The sequence below is a fragment of the Lycorma delicatula genome, chromosome 5 (genome assembly GCF_047948215.1).
Source record: "Lycorma delicatula isolate Av1 chromosome 5, ASM4794821v1, whole genome shotgun sequence".
Taxonomy (NCBI): domain Eukaryota; kingdom Metazoa; phylum Arthropoda; class Insecta; order Hemiptera; family Fulgoridae; genus Lycorma; species Lycorma delicatula.
Genome location: NC_134459.1, coordinates 6,210,353 through 6,224,583, shown reverse-complemented (window position 1 = coordinate 6,224,583; position 14,231 = coordinate 6,210,353).

Sequence of the window (14,231 nt, the reverse complement as noted above, 5' to 3'; positions counted from 1 at the left end):
CCTATCGATGATGTAAACTGGGGTCTAAAACATTGCTCTGACCCTCTCTTTTTCTGTTTAGCCTCTGGAACCACCATAAGATATTGATATGTATGAATGCAAATTAAGTGTAGTTTTGTTTAGACTCAGGTCGACCATTCCTGAAATGTGTGGTTAATTGAAAGCCTACCATGAAAGAACACTGATATCTACAATCTAGTATTCAAATCCATTTAAAAGTCTTTACTAGGATTTGAACCTTAGAACTCTCGACTTTGAAATCATTTGACTTGCAATGATGAGTTAACCACTAGACTAGACCAGGTGGGGTAAAGCCTTGACCCTGGCCCATGGTACAAGGTAAGTGATAGTGGCTGGTTGAAGCCACAGAGTGAGTAGCTGCATTACTTGGTCGCTCTAACTGAAGCTAAACATTGCATAAATGGATGGAGTTTTTTAATAAATACTAGTATTATTATGAAATATATATGATGTAGTAAAGAATTAGTAGTACCTTAATATTTTACCATTTGGCTACACAGCTTTACATTTATCACCACGGCTAATCCAAGAATCAAATTCATCGAGCAGCTGAAAGAATAGATCGATCTGGTACTCTGAAGATATAGGATGGAGGATGAAGTGAAAAGTTGATGAAATGTTGAATACAACCTGGTAATCTGTATTATGTCAAGTCTCATTTTTATTTATAGTTTGTACATTTTTGTAGTGAGGAAGATAATGTTAATTTCACACTTTGATGTTGATCGCACTTTAATTTCACACTTTATTTACACCATCACTTTATTTACCCCACAATTTTAAAATATGTGAAAATAAAATAATTACACACTAAAAACCAGAATCAGTACACGCCTTTTTAATATGCAAGGCAAAGTATTACATATAAAAATTATTAAATTTTGAAGTAATTTTGATTACTGTTATGCTAGATGAATTTTTTTCAAATAACCATTCTACTTAGGTTTTTACCACAAAAAATAGTAAATTTTGCAACTAAGTTAATTTTTTTAATAAAAAAATAAGCAAATAAAGTGAAATAATTTATTATGGCACCTCTAAAATCAGCTGACTCTGGTTTGAAAAAATTAAACTAACATGCAAGCATGCATCTTCTCTGAAGCAGGTTGGCTGAATGCAGATTGGGGAAAGCAAAGGGGTATTCAAAATTTAAAATTTATTTCAAATAAAATAAAAAATTCTTAAAACTGTTATTAGATATAAATATGTTCTAACCTTCAATTTGATTAACATCTACCAAAAAAATTTAAGAAAAAGCTTATGTAATATAATATATATCAAATAAAAAAAAAAAATTAAAAATAAACATATTATATCCTACATGAACCAGATTCGAAAGCTGCATTTAATTAAGAAATTACCTCTACATATTTACTTATTTTTTTAATTTCTTGAACTTATTTAAATGATTAATTTTGTCAATGAAATGAACAAAATTTAAATAATTTACAAAAAAGGTAATTATAAAAATCCACTCATTAATATTTAAAATAAAATGTTATAAAGCAATATAAACTAAAATAGGAATTTTTATGCGATTAAATTTAAAATTAAAATATAAATTTAAATTATAAAATTTAATTTTTTATGAATTTAAATTGAGTTAAGGAGGACTTCAGCCACTTGTAGTGAAGAGATGAGCTGAAAAGACAAAGAAACATAATACACATAGAAAAACTATAAATATTATGAATAAACTATTTCTAACATTAACATATTTATATATCACCCCCCAATATATAGACATTAATATACACAGCACCCCCCCAACCGAAACCCGATGAACGATATCGGGATGATGAAATACGGGCGCGACGCGGTTGACGCAGTACGAATGCTTTTTATGTACCCGGCACTTGGAAAAACTATTCATTGCATACAACATAGATATTTACAATGTCAATATGTAATCAAGAATTATAATTAAAAATAATTGTTATCATATTAAGTAACTGATAAGCTAAGATGTGAATAATAAATACACTACCTTTTCTACCTGTTAAAAGGTAGAATTTTCTACCTGTTAAGCAAGAATCTAAAATAATACACCCTGACCTGTGCCAAAGCATATCTGCAAATTTGGTATCTGTATAATACACCCTAATATGTGTGTTTTTACAATTACATAATTTGATACTGTATTTCTAAAAATGAAACCGAATTAGAAGATTGAACTAGGGAAATATATGAATTAACCAGAAGATTTTTGTTTTAAAATTTAAACAGAAAAATGTTATTGATTTGATGAAATATAACTTACGGGATTTTTCTATTATTTTCAATATTAAAAATAGAAGATTTTTCAAAGAAATCAGTTACTCAGAGTTTTTAATCATAATGGATTTACTTGTATTTTCCATATTTTCTTTTTTTCCCTTTTGCACTTGTGCAGATGTATGCATTACCATCCAGACCTCTTAATTACCCCCTTTAAGATTCTCTTAAGAATGCATTTTCACAGCATAATATGGCCAATCCCAATTGGAATTAAAAAAACAAAAGTCTGTAATCTATATTATTGAAAAAAAGGTAATGTTACTAATGAATAGCAAACGGAAAAAAGTTGTGATTGATGACAATCCAAGTGAAAAAGGGGGTATTTATTAATGCAAATACTAAATGTAATATTGAAGTTACCTTTATCTGTAGGATAATAGAAAAAAATTAAATCTTATTATTCAGTAATCCATAAGGAGGTCTTTTTTCATCAACAATATGAAATATAATTACAGTTTAATTCTATATGTGAACAGTGGGAGGTGCAAAATGATTAATAGCAGGTGACAGGTACCGATTAAATAGCAAATTCTAATCTCTTATAAAAAAAGAGAATGTGCTCGATTTTAGTTTTACATGGTTTTGGAAAATGGTTTATAAAAAACATACATTTATAGAAAAATAAACTAATAATTTCAGTGGATAACCACCAGGCAAGATATGGCATATACTCTAGAAGACTAAAACCAGGGCTTTGTTTTATGTATATAGTTTGCTCATATGAAAGGTTTAATGTAGTGTATTTTTAGGTTTAACATTCCTGTAAAAATTATCAATGGTAATAGTGATGGGCCTTTTAAATAGAACTAAAATGATTCCTGACTGATATACTGTAATAGTTCCTTATGGTTCTCTGCAGTATACTTTCAAATACTGTTTGATGGTGTCAAAAATAGATTTATGTAACATTAGATGGTTAGGGTGAGATAGATCTTTTTAAATGAAAGCTAAAAAATCTGATGTGTTATATTCATAAATTTGTTTGTATGTAGATAATCAAAGGGACATTTTAGAATTAATTTTGTTGTTAAATATGGTTATTTATTTAAGAAATTACTTAGTGTAATTATAAAATAAAAGCAAATCCACAAAGAAAGTAAGATGCGAGGCTGTTTTGTATAAACAGATCTAATACGATTGAAAAAAGCCAATACTATGAACAAATCACAAATTTCTATTTATTTTTAAAAAAATGGTAAGGTTGTATAAACATTCTTAAGTGGTTTATATACTCTCTTCCTTAAAATCAATTATATTATAATTTAACCTCTTTGAAGACACAGTTCTAATTTAATACTTGAAAATCGATTTATATTACATTTAAATTTAGATATTCAACTCATATACAGCAGAATGAATGATATACATAAAATACCCATCAACTAAACTTAAATTAGTATAATTAATGTTAGTAAAACAACTTTTTATGATAAAACAGTTATATTTCTAAGCTACATAAAAAGAACATGCCATTACAAGCTACATAAAAATTCATGAAATTACTAGCTATATAACAAGTACATGCAATTACAAGCTACCTAATTATTTTATGTATATTATTTAAATTACTGTATATGAGCCAACAAAACCATGTAAACATAATTGTATATGAAATATACATAGTAAAAACATTTATCTCTCTCCAAAGAGGTTAAATATTTAATTAAAAGGTTAGGAAAATGATGCTTATTAATATTTTTGAAAAAATGTATTATTTACATTACATTAAAAAACCGAGAATTCACATAAAGAACAAAATTACAGTGTACTACTTATTATGAAAATAAATGGAACCTTTACAGTAATGGTCATTTGACTACTTGCTTAAAGGCATGAATATAAACTGGGATTGTATTTTTCTTCTTGTTTGAAGTTTTACTAACGGCTATACATAATTAAATAAATTCAGTAAAATAATTGTAACTGAAAAGAAAAAACAGACTAAAAAATTGTAAATGATTTCAATGAAGAAATTATTTGAATTAATTGCCCAACTTTCTGATATAAATGTAGTGACAAGGGAGATAAGGACATCAGTACCTTACTACCAAAGTACCTAACCTAACAAAGTTAAGAATTACATAAAAAAATATATTAAAGCGTAGACTAAAATTCATTTAGAAGAAAAATGAGTAACTAAAAAAATTATGCCTTTATTTTTCTTTCTACCTAGTCTCTTGTATAATCAGAAAAATAAAAAATTTGCACCTGCTTGAAAATAATTAAAAAATATGATTAAACTTTTTTGATTGTATTACAGTATTCAGAAATTTGTGTGCCGGTTGGCAATTCGCTAAACATGGTAATGGATCAAATGAAAATATTAAAAATGGATTAGAACAAGTTTTATTTTTATTAGAATATTCTGTTGGTATTTATTAGTGAACTAAAAAAATTAAAATAATTTATGCAAATATAATATAAAAGGATCGGTCGATTACACAATAAAAACAGCTTTACAAAAGATTTCTTTATCGGGTTACAATTGAGAGACCCAGAAATGAATGCAGTTAACTACAACTGACGTCCAGGAAAACTTTAGAAACATAGGAAACAAAAATACATTTTAAATTAACTTTAATAAATAAAAGATTATTATAAACTCTTGAGAAATAAATGAAGAATATATCTTCAATAATGGAAAATATTTGTAGAAGTGATAATTGGCTTTTATTTCTAGAATTTTCTAGAGAATTACAGAAAAAAGAACTTAAACAATGTAGATGTGAAAATGTGTGGTTGTCCAATAAGATTTAGTACAATGATTTTGTAAGAAAGAAGATTCTGATTGTTCTAGTGGGGAGATAACATAATTATTATGATCATCTGAAAAAACCAAAAAGGAATAAGTGTATTTTAAATATGATATAAAACTGCACATTGTTATTTTCCTAATTCAAAATACAAACTGTTTCTTAATACAGTTTCTAAACAATATTTCCTGTTTTAAGCAATAATAAAGTATTCGATACATCAAACGATAAAATTTGATAGTTCCTGCAAGATATTTATCGTACTAAGGTATTTGTACTTATTTTCAGTAGACATTAAAGGTAGCCAAGCGCAAGAAAAACTTATCTATTCAGTACATATAAACTACACTTAACTATACAAGTAATGAATCCAGATGTAATATAAAAATTAGGCAATTCCTATAAAATTATTTAAAATATTAATACATTTTATAGCATTTTCTCGAATAAAATTCATTTTAGTTCCTACAGAAAATTCATCAGTAATTAATATAAAAATTTTGCGAGTTGATGTATCCATTTCAAAAAAAGATTTCATCACCCCTGCTTTTTTTTTTTTTATAAAACAAATTTTGTAAAATGTGAGATTATTTATCTATAATAGATATTAAATTTAAAAAACAAAATTACAGTAAAAAAGTTCAACAAATAAATTGTAACAACGTGCTTTAGAAAACCACGTTAAATTTTTATTTTCATTAAACTGTAAATTAAGAAAGAAATGTTTAATTTAAAACCGATATATTAAAAAAATAATAATAAATCTATGTTGCATACAATAAAATAAATGTCCCTCACTTAAAATAATGTCCTAAATTGTGTGGTTTTCTTTTCTAGTAGATTGTTCAAAGTCCACACGCACACAGCAACGAATACGACGCAACTGAAAGGTACGACGGTCTTTTGCTGCGTATGACGATCAAAAACAAGTTAATTATTGTTCTGTGCTTCTGATTGGTCAATCATATCGGAGTTGTGTAGTCTGTAGAGACTCGAGCGCTCCCTCATGACGTATCTAAATCCGTACACAGTTAAAACTATAGACAAACAACTATCTATACACAATAGAGAAAAGAATTGAAAAACAAGTTAATTACTTTTCTGTGTTTCTGAGTGGTCAATGTTATTACAGTTGTTTATCGTTCTAATGAATCCCTCTAACATAACTTCTTAGTAGTTTTCTATTAATAATCACTTTAAAATATAAATCCAAATTTAAAATAAAAAGAAGGAATTAATTTAAAAACAATTTTTTTTTTTTTTTGCCTTTACCTGTATTAAAATATTATTTTATAAAAACAAATTACGTCATCAGAATTGCCGATGTAGTCCAAAATTAACAGAAGTTTTTTTTTATAGTAATTTACAAAACTGAACTTTTGTTTTTTTCACCGATATTTATTTTTTTTCAGTTAACAAAAAATATTTGGTAATATTATGTTCTCTAAGACAGAATAAGGTATTAATTTGTTAATTAATATCAGTGAAAATGGCTAAATATAAAATGAATTTTGTTATAAATTAATTTCAAGCCATTTTGGTGTTTTTGCTAACACCGGTTTTTGGTTTCACACAAAAATTCTCCCTATATCTAACTTCAATTAGACGATGTACTCAAATCATTTTTGATTGTCTCTTTAAACGCCGAAAATACTATCCTCGTGCTAACAAAACAAGTGTTGACTGCAACGACAGTTTTGTCCTACAATTCAATTTACTTAAAGTCGTCTTGATTTACTTAAAAATCAAGAAACACATTTACAAAGTTAGTAAGCCTCTAATAAAAACAGGGTATGTTTTTAATTTTCTCAATCCCCCTTGACGCAACCCCATCCGCTCCCAGTGGTTCCCGACAGATGATAATATTTTCAAGCGCTCCCGGGGCGCCGTTCGTAAATTGGGGAGGGGGTGCGATGGGGTGCCACCGTAATATCTCGGCAACCGCTCGTCCGATTTTTATGATTCAAACGGCGTAAGTATCGGTAGGTCGAGCGCTAACTGTTTAACAAATCTGGTACACGCTTGGTCGACCGGATCTTGGTTATCCGGAAATTAATTCGTCTAGCCCTATGTTTTGATTGCGCTCACCCGACGTAAAACGTACCGATCCGATCTTTCGCTAAGTACGCTCAAACCTGTGCGCTAGCGAAGCTGTAAACTATAAACTTATCGAGACTGAAAAGTGGAAAATAAAAAATATTTTAAAACACCACTGTTAAATTAAACGCTCTAACATATAAAAAATAATTTTATGATGGCATCTCAGAATGGATTTGTCAAGCTTTGACGGTGATATGTAACATTATGTGAAAGTCATAGCTTCAAATTCAAAATGTGATGTTTTTGACAATTTTTTCTTATGCGTGATGAATCGCCTAAAGACGGGTTCAAACATGCATAAGAAAAAACTGGCAAAAACATCAAATATTTAATTTGATGCTATGACTTTCACATAATGTTAAATATCACCGTCAAAGCTTGTCAAATCCATTCTGAGATACCTAAAATTATTTTTTTATTATTTTAGTGCGTTTAATTTAAGAGTTGTGTTTTATATATTTTTTTTACATATTTTTTATTTATTTATGCGATTGTTTTTGTTCTATATCCAAAAAGTAGGCACCGGAATGTACCGATCACTGGCGGAAAATTTCGTTTCGTTAGTATCAATTTCTAGAATTAAATTTCTTATTTACCTTTCATTATATAAATATTTATCATTAAAAAAAAAAATATTTTTACACAAGAAGTAATCAATTTTGGACACCTAATAATCCAATTTCGAGACGCCACCCGCCAGGGCGAACCGTTTGAAACCATGCGGAGGGCGTGTCATAGGCATGCCTCTGCAGCTAGTATATTCGCTAAATTGGGGCGAAGGAAGCGAAGAATTTCTTATTCGCTTCCTTCGCACCAATTTTTTTTCCTTCTATAATCACAGAATTCTTCTTAAAAAAATGTGTAAATTTATTATACTTCGAAAAAAAGCGTGTGCGCGCGCACGCACACATTTTCAGATCAATATTACAGTTCCTGTACAAGATTGAAAAAGCATTTGAAATGCAGTTATAAGTGTTATATACAGAGTAATATTTCAGTACGGAAACACCCCGGTTAAAAAAATCTGCATTATGATGGGTTTTTAATTTTTTCCGCCGTATTGAATCAAACTTAATTTTTTAAATAGGAAGGTTGACGTACGATACATGATTTCGGTTTAAAATTTTACAAGAAAAAAAGTAGTGAACGCCGTTTTTCTGTTAACGCCTTCGTTATCGAGTTTTAAGCATTCAAATTTGGAACGATGGAAAAATCGTTTTAATAATAAAGCAATGCATGATCAATTTTATTGCATTTTCCATTCATAATGCAGGCAATAGCAAAGCTGTAATATCGGTAATAATTAACAATGAAACGACAAATTATATCAACTGATATTATTTTCAAAATTAAAATTAACTTCCTCTGCTAATATCAGCTGATATTTGTAAAATGAAACAAATCAGTTGGAAATACTTAATTAAAAAATTTGTTGTGGATACTACATCACTTCCTTATACGCATATTAAATTACAAATACACATCACATTTTTTTAAAATGAAAAGTACATCAAATTTTATTGAATTATTATTTGTTGAATAGATTATTAATAAATCAATATATTTAAATTGAAAAAAAAAATAAAATGAAGTTTGATTCGAACCTAGGTGCCTTCCCCTTGTAAGATCCAAATATTTCATTAATTAAAATTTTATTTGGCTATAACTCTGGAACCAATAAAAATAAGTATTTGACTTTTTCTTAATTGCAGTAAGGCCTCATTGAGAGCTTTACTTTCATGGGTTCCAGAGTTACAGCTCAATAAAATTTTAATTAATGAAATATCTGAACTTACAAGGGGAAGGCACATCGGTTTGAATCAGACTTCATCTCCTTTTTTTTTTAATTTAAATATATTGATTTATTAATAATTATTATCCTCGATAGTAAAAAAACTACAGTAAATAATAATTCAATAGTAACAAATAAAAAAAACTATGAAAAAAAATGTTTTGTACTTTAAAAAAAAAGTTATCTGGTAGGAATCGAACCGTGCCATGACGGGACGCGACTGACTGACGCTTAGATCGGCTATAACAACTCCTTGAGAAACCTGATACAAAATGTTGTATATAAGTTAAGCCAGAGAAAAATGAAATATATATTAGTATATTTCGACCATCTTGTGACGTTTTACAAATATATGTATGTGATTGTGTGTGTGAATTAAATTTTTTTGTTGGGCGCCCTGAGAAGCTGTTGCTTGCCAGCGGGTGACTAGCGAAAGATAGAAAGCCGCAATTCAGGTAAGATTATTCTTCGACCACAGCGTATCACCAATCCAACGCCAAACCACGGCTTTTTATCTTTCGCCGGCTACCCAGTGGCAACCAACAGCTTGTCAATAACTGGTAATATGCTAACTAATAGCAGCTTTAAATATAAATTGAACCTGAAACAGATAATTATTTACTTACTTATTAATCATCAATAAATGTGTATAAAAATTTACATTTATGAGTAATTTAAGTATCATAAAATATGTAACAGTTAATTATTGTTAGGAGTAACTAAAATCCAAATCAAACTAACTTGAGAAAGTAAAGGATGAAGTGATTTCCCAACGTTTCGTTGAATGGAATATGCTGTTTGCTGTTAGTATCCCAAACCACTGCAATGCAGGTGATATTTAGTTTTACAAATGACACCTTGATTCTTTTCATTAGGACTGGTGCTTCTTGTACTCAGGTGATTTACAGCATCAGAACACTGGGACAGCTCATATAAAGCAAAAGGTTAATATACCCCATCCTTTATAAAAAAAAAAATTATATACATTGCTTTATCTCTGTATAGTTGTTACACAGAGTGATCAACTCAAGATGGCCAAAGTAGGGATCTCAGAAACTGTAAGTTTTATGAGAAACTTTAAATGGGAAACCTCCCCCAGATTTTTCTCTTCATTAAAAATACAATATTACCATTTTTGAAATCGTTGTCCTTTTTCCAGTATGGTGGTAAACTTCATTATTTCTAATATAAACCCCATGTTTTTTATTGCATTTTTGGATGGAAATATTATTTTAAAACATTTTTATTCTTTGGTATTTTTCTCTAAATGCAGCCGTTACAGAGCTATGGGCTGACAATTATAAACTTAAAAATACAATTTTATTGGTAAATAATTATCAGATGTTTTTTGCACTGTTAAAAAGATTTCTCGAATTTAACAGTACAATCATTGATGGTTAATGTGTTGCCCTTATTCATTGGTTGTTTGAATTGTCAAGAAATTAATAAATACTTTATTGGTATAAAGTATTGTACATCATTATATGTCAAAAGAAAATGCATTAATTGTCAGAGAAGGAAACAATAAAGTGAGACTTTCCATAAACTGCTAGTGCGCCATCATCAATAATCAAATTTTGGCCTTGGTTTTCTACGAAGGAGCTCGAGAGCATCAATTGTTGGAAAATGTTCTACTGCCACCTATTAATGACTTGTCTTTAGATTGTTGAATGCAAATGTATTTCCAACAAGATGGAGCTCCAGCACACAACTATGGTGAGGTTAAGAGGTTTTAAAAGTTTATTTCCAAAATATTTGCTTGGCCAGCGACAAGTCCAGACCTTTCTTCATTAGATTACATTCTTTGGGGATATGTGAAAGACCAATTGTACACATCTCTGTATACTTCAGTGGAAGAAATAACAGCTTATTTATTACAACACTTTTTTAAAGCTGTTAATGACATTTTCAGGAGGGCAACTGCCTGCATTTTTACCAATGGTGGCAATTTTGAAAATTTTCTATAACTGACGCTACAATTCTGTTGTAATTCTTCCTTCATAATAGATAAAACTAAAACCACACTGGTTCAAGGTAAAATTCTTTTAATCTTATTTTACTTTATTTTCAACTTTACTTAATTTATGAACTTTGAGAATAATGTTTAATAACCAGGTACCAATGCATTTGGTTTTCAATTAAAATAATATAGGTAGATGGCCACCATATTTAATTTTACAATTGTCAGCCCATAGCTCCATAACAGCTGTGTTCAGAGAAAATATCCAAGAATTAAAATGTCTTGAAGTAATATTTTCTAGGCAGACATACAATAAAATATGGGGTAAAATTGATAAAATGAGATTGGCAGCCATATTGGAAATTAATTTAAAAAAATGATAATACTGTATTTTTAATTTAAGGAAAAATCTAGGGTAGATTCCCCTTTTAAAGTTTCTCATAAAAAATTTATACTTACTGAAACCCCAATGGTGGCCGTGTTGAGTTGATCGTTCTGTAAATGATAGAAAGCATATGAACCTTTTATAAAAATATAAGTATAAAAATAAATTTGAGCTAATTAAAAAGCAATGAGAATTTCAGAATTATATATTTAAACTGTGAGAACTGATTCAATACTATAGATAAGACTGAACATTCTTTATCCAGCCATGGTAAGCAAGAGTTTTCAAAATTTGCCTTTATTTTGCACAGCTAATATGAAACATTTTTGTATATTTTAAATTAATGATTTATGTGCACTAATAATGTAGATAAATTCCATGTAAATTTTATTTAGATAACAAAGTTTTATTTTTTTCTAACCATAGCACAATCAATAAGATACCATAATTTTCAAGTACAGTACGCATGTTTTTCTGTAATCAGAGAATTAAAAACAATAAAAATGTTAAAATTGATAGTTTTAATTTGTATCATCAAACTGAAACTGATGAAAATTATTATTTTAGATAAATTATTTTAAATTAATTATCAACTTCTGTTTGTTAGTCAATTTTCCTTTATAATGAAAACATATGTTTACTGATATGAAAACATATTTTCATTTTCTGCAAGAATGTATTTATATACATATTATATTTACACCTATTTATTGGATTTCACCCCAGATTTCTCAAAAACTACATTCTACACACAGCAATGATGATAATCATTAATGATGCACTAATCAAGTCCTGTTATCCTGAAAGTAAAAAAGCTAGTAGGATTAGAAATGCATTTGCAGAATTGATAATAAAAACTAATAACCTTGGATGGAAGATGAGAAAACAATCTGTTTTGATGAGTAGTTCAGGGTAGTTTACTATCTTATCAGTATCTCAAAGAGCCAGCTTATGCTTGTTAGCAGTTTGTATTTATTGTTTCTCAACATCATTTTATTATTTTCATCAAAATGTAATTTTTCCTTTTTGTAATATTAAGAGTGGTTTTATTTTCTTATAGCCAGCATGCTGATTTGAAGTCAGTCTGTTTCTGTTTATTAAGTTTATAACAATATTTAACATAAGAGAAATATTGAAAGTGAGAAATAAGTCGTTTTAAATGTTTATGATATCAACATGACAAGTTGAAATTAGTATTAAATAAATTTTGTTTGTTTTAATTCTCTTCTGTGTAGGGGATCTGCTTAGACTTATCAGTGTTTCTTAAACTGTGTTCCATGGAACCCTAGGGTCCCGTGAAATGTATGTCCTTTTTTTCTTAACATTCAAAACAAAACTATAAAAATTAACCCCCCCCCGAAATTAAAAAATAAAATCCCAAATAACCATCGCTTCCACTAGCTTACGCAGTACGATTTTTTTTGTAACATCACACCAAAATCCTGTCTTCACATCAGGTGTTTAGGTGTGCATGGTTGCCTGCCTACATTATTGTGGACATTATTTAAATATGGTAATTTACACAGTAATCTTTAAAATCAATAGGTGTATCCATAAATATATTAACGTGTTCTCGCAAGTATGTATACATTAACTTACCCATCTGTGATTTTAATATGCAATCATTAGCATGGTTGTGAAAATAAATGAATAAAACCATAAGCACTGCAAAAACAATCACAATATCGTCTTTGCGTTTGACACAACCTCAAAATGAAAACACTATCGCCAACAATGGAGTTCAGGTAATGTTTTCATTGATAAAGTGTAGTTAGTGTAACAGAGCTAAAGATGATGAAATGATTTCATTTTCTGTCAATAAATAGTTTTCACCCATGATAATTAAGAATTTAATTAATGCCATCTGTCATAATTCCAGTCAAATTCAATTGCATTTATAACGAAATAAATGAAATAGTCACTTGTCGATGTGTCATATTTTTTAATTTTAAATATTTACTTATTGATAAACTTTATTGGTTTTGTCTTTGAAGTTTTAAAACCCATAAATTGTATTAATAATGTGTTTGTGTTTTATATTCCGTAGTTAATCATATAATCAATGTTAGTAACCATATAAACTTTATTCTGATTTAAAAGCTACCTGCCACACAATTTTTTGCTTTAAAATCATTTTCAACATTTTGTTACAGGATGGAAAGGAGGTCACTAAAGCATTTTACTGTAGAACTTGACTCTTCTACTTCGGACTCAACAACTAAGTCTTTTGTTAAAGATAACGTTGGTTATAACGAGAGTGCTATAAATAAAATGACCTCAAAAGAAGTTACGCCAGTTATTGCTTCTACAAGTAATCAATCCAGGCAGTTACAAAAAAGCTCAGGAAGTATGATGTAAGTTATGTCTTTAGGATTTGTGGCAATCCTCATTGTGTATATATGCAGCAAGTTCTCCCAAATAGTTCCAGCTAAAATGCGTCGGCATTTGAAATCTGTTCATAGCGAATTAAAAGAAAAAGATGTTGAATTCTTCATTAAAAAGAGTGAAGAACTTTTAAAATTAAAAAGTTTTATGAAATTACAAAAACGGTAAATGAAAAAGCAACTGAGGCTTCTTAGTCAGCTATCGGATAGCTCAACACGGTGAAGCTTTCTCAATTGCGGAAAATCTTATTAAGCCTTCCGCTGTGGAGATAGTAAAATGTATGTCAGATGTTAAATCAACAAAAGAAATTGCTAAGATCCCAATTTTGAATGACAGTAGCTCGGCACATCAGAGATTTAGCAGCTATTTTAAAGAATGAACTTACTTTTCGTCTGAAATCTTGCAAATTTTCGTTACAAATGGATGAATCTACCGACATAGCTGGATTTGCAGTTTTAATTGTAATCGTTAGATATGAGCACGAAAATGCATTATTGGGGGATCTTCTGTTCTGTAAATCTCTACCACACATACTACTGGAGTCGAAATATTTGATCT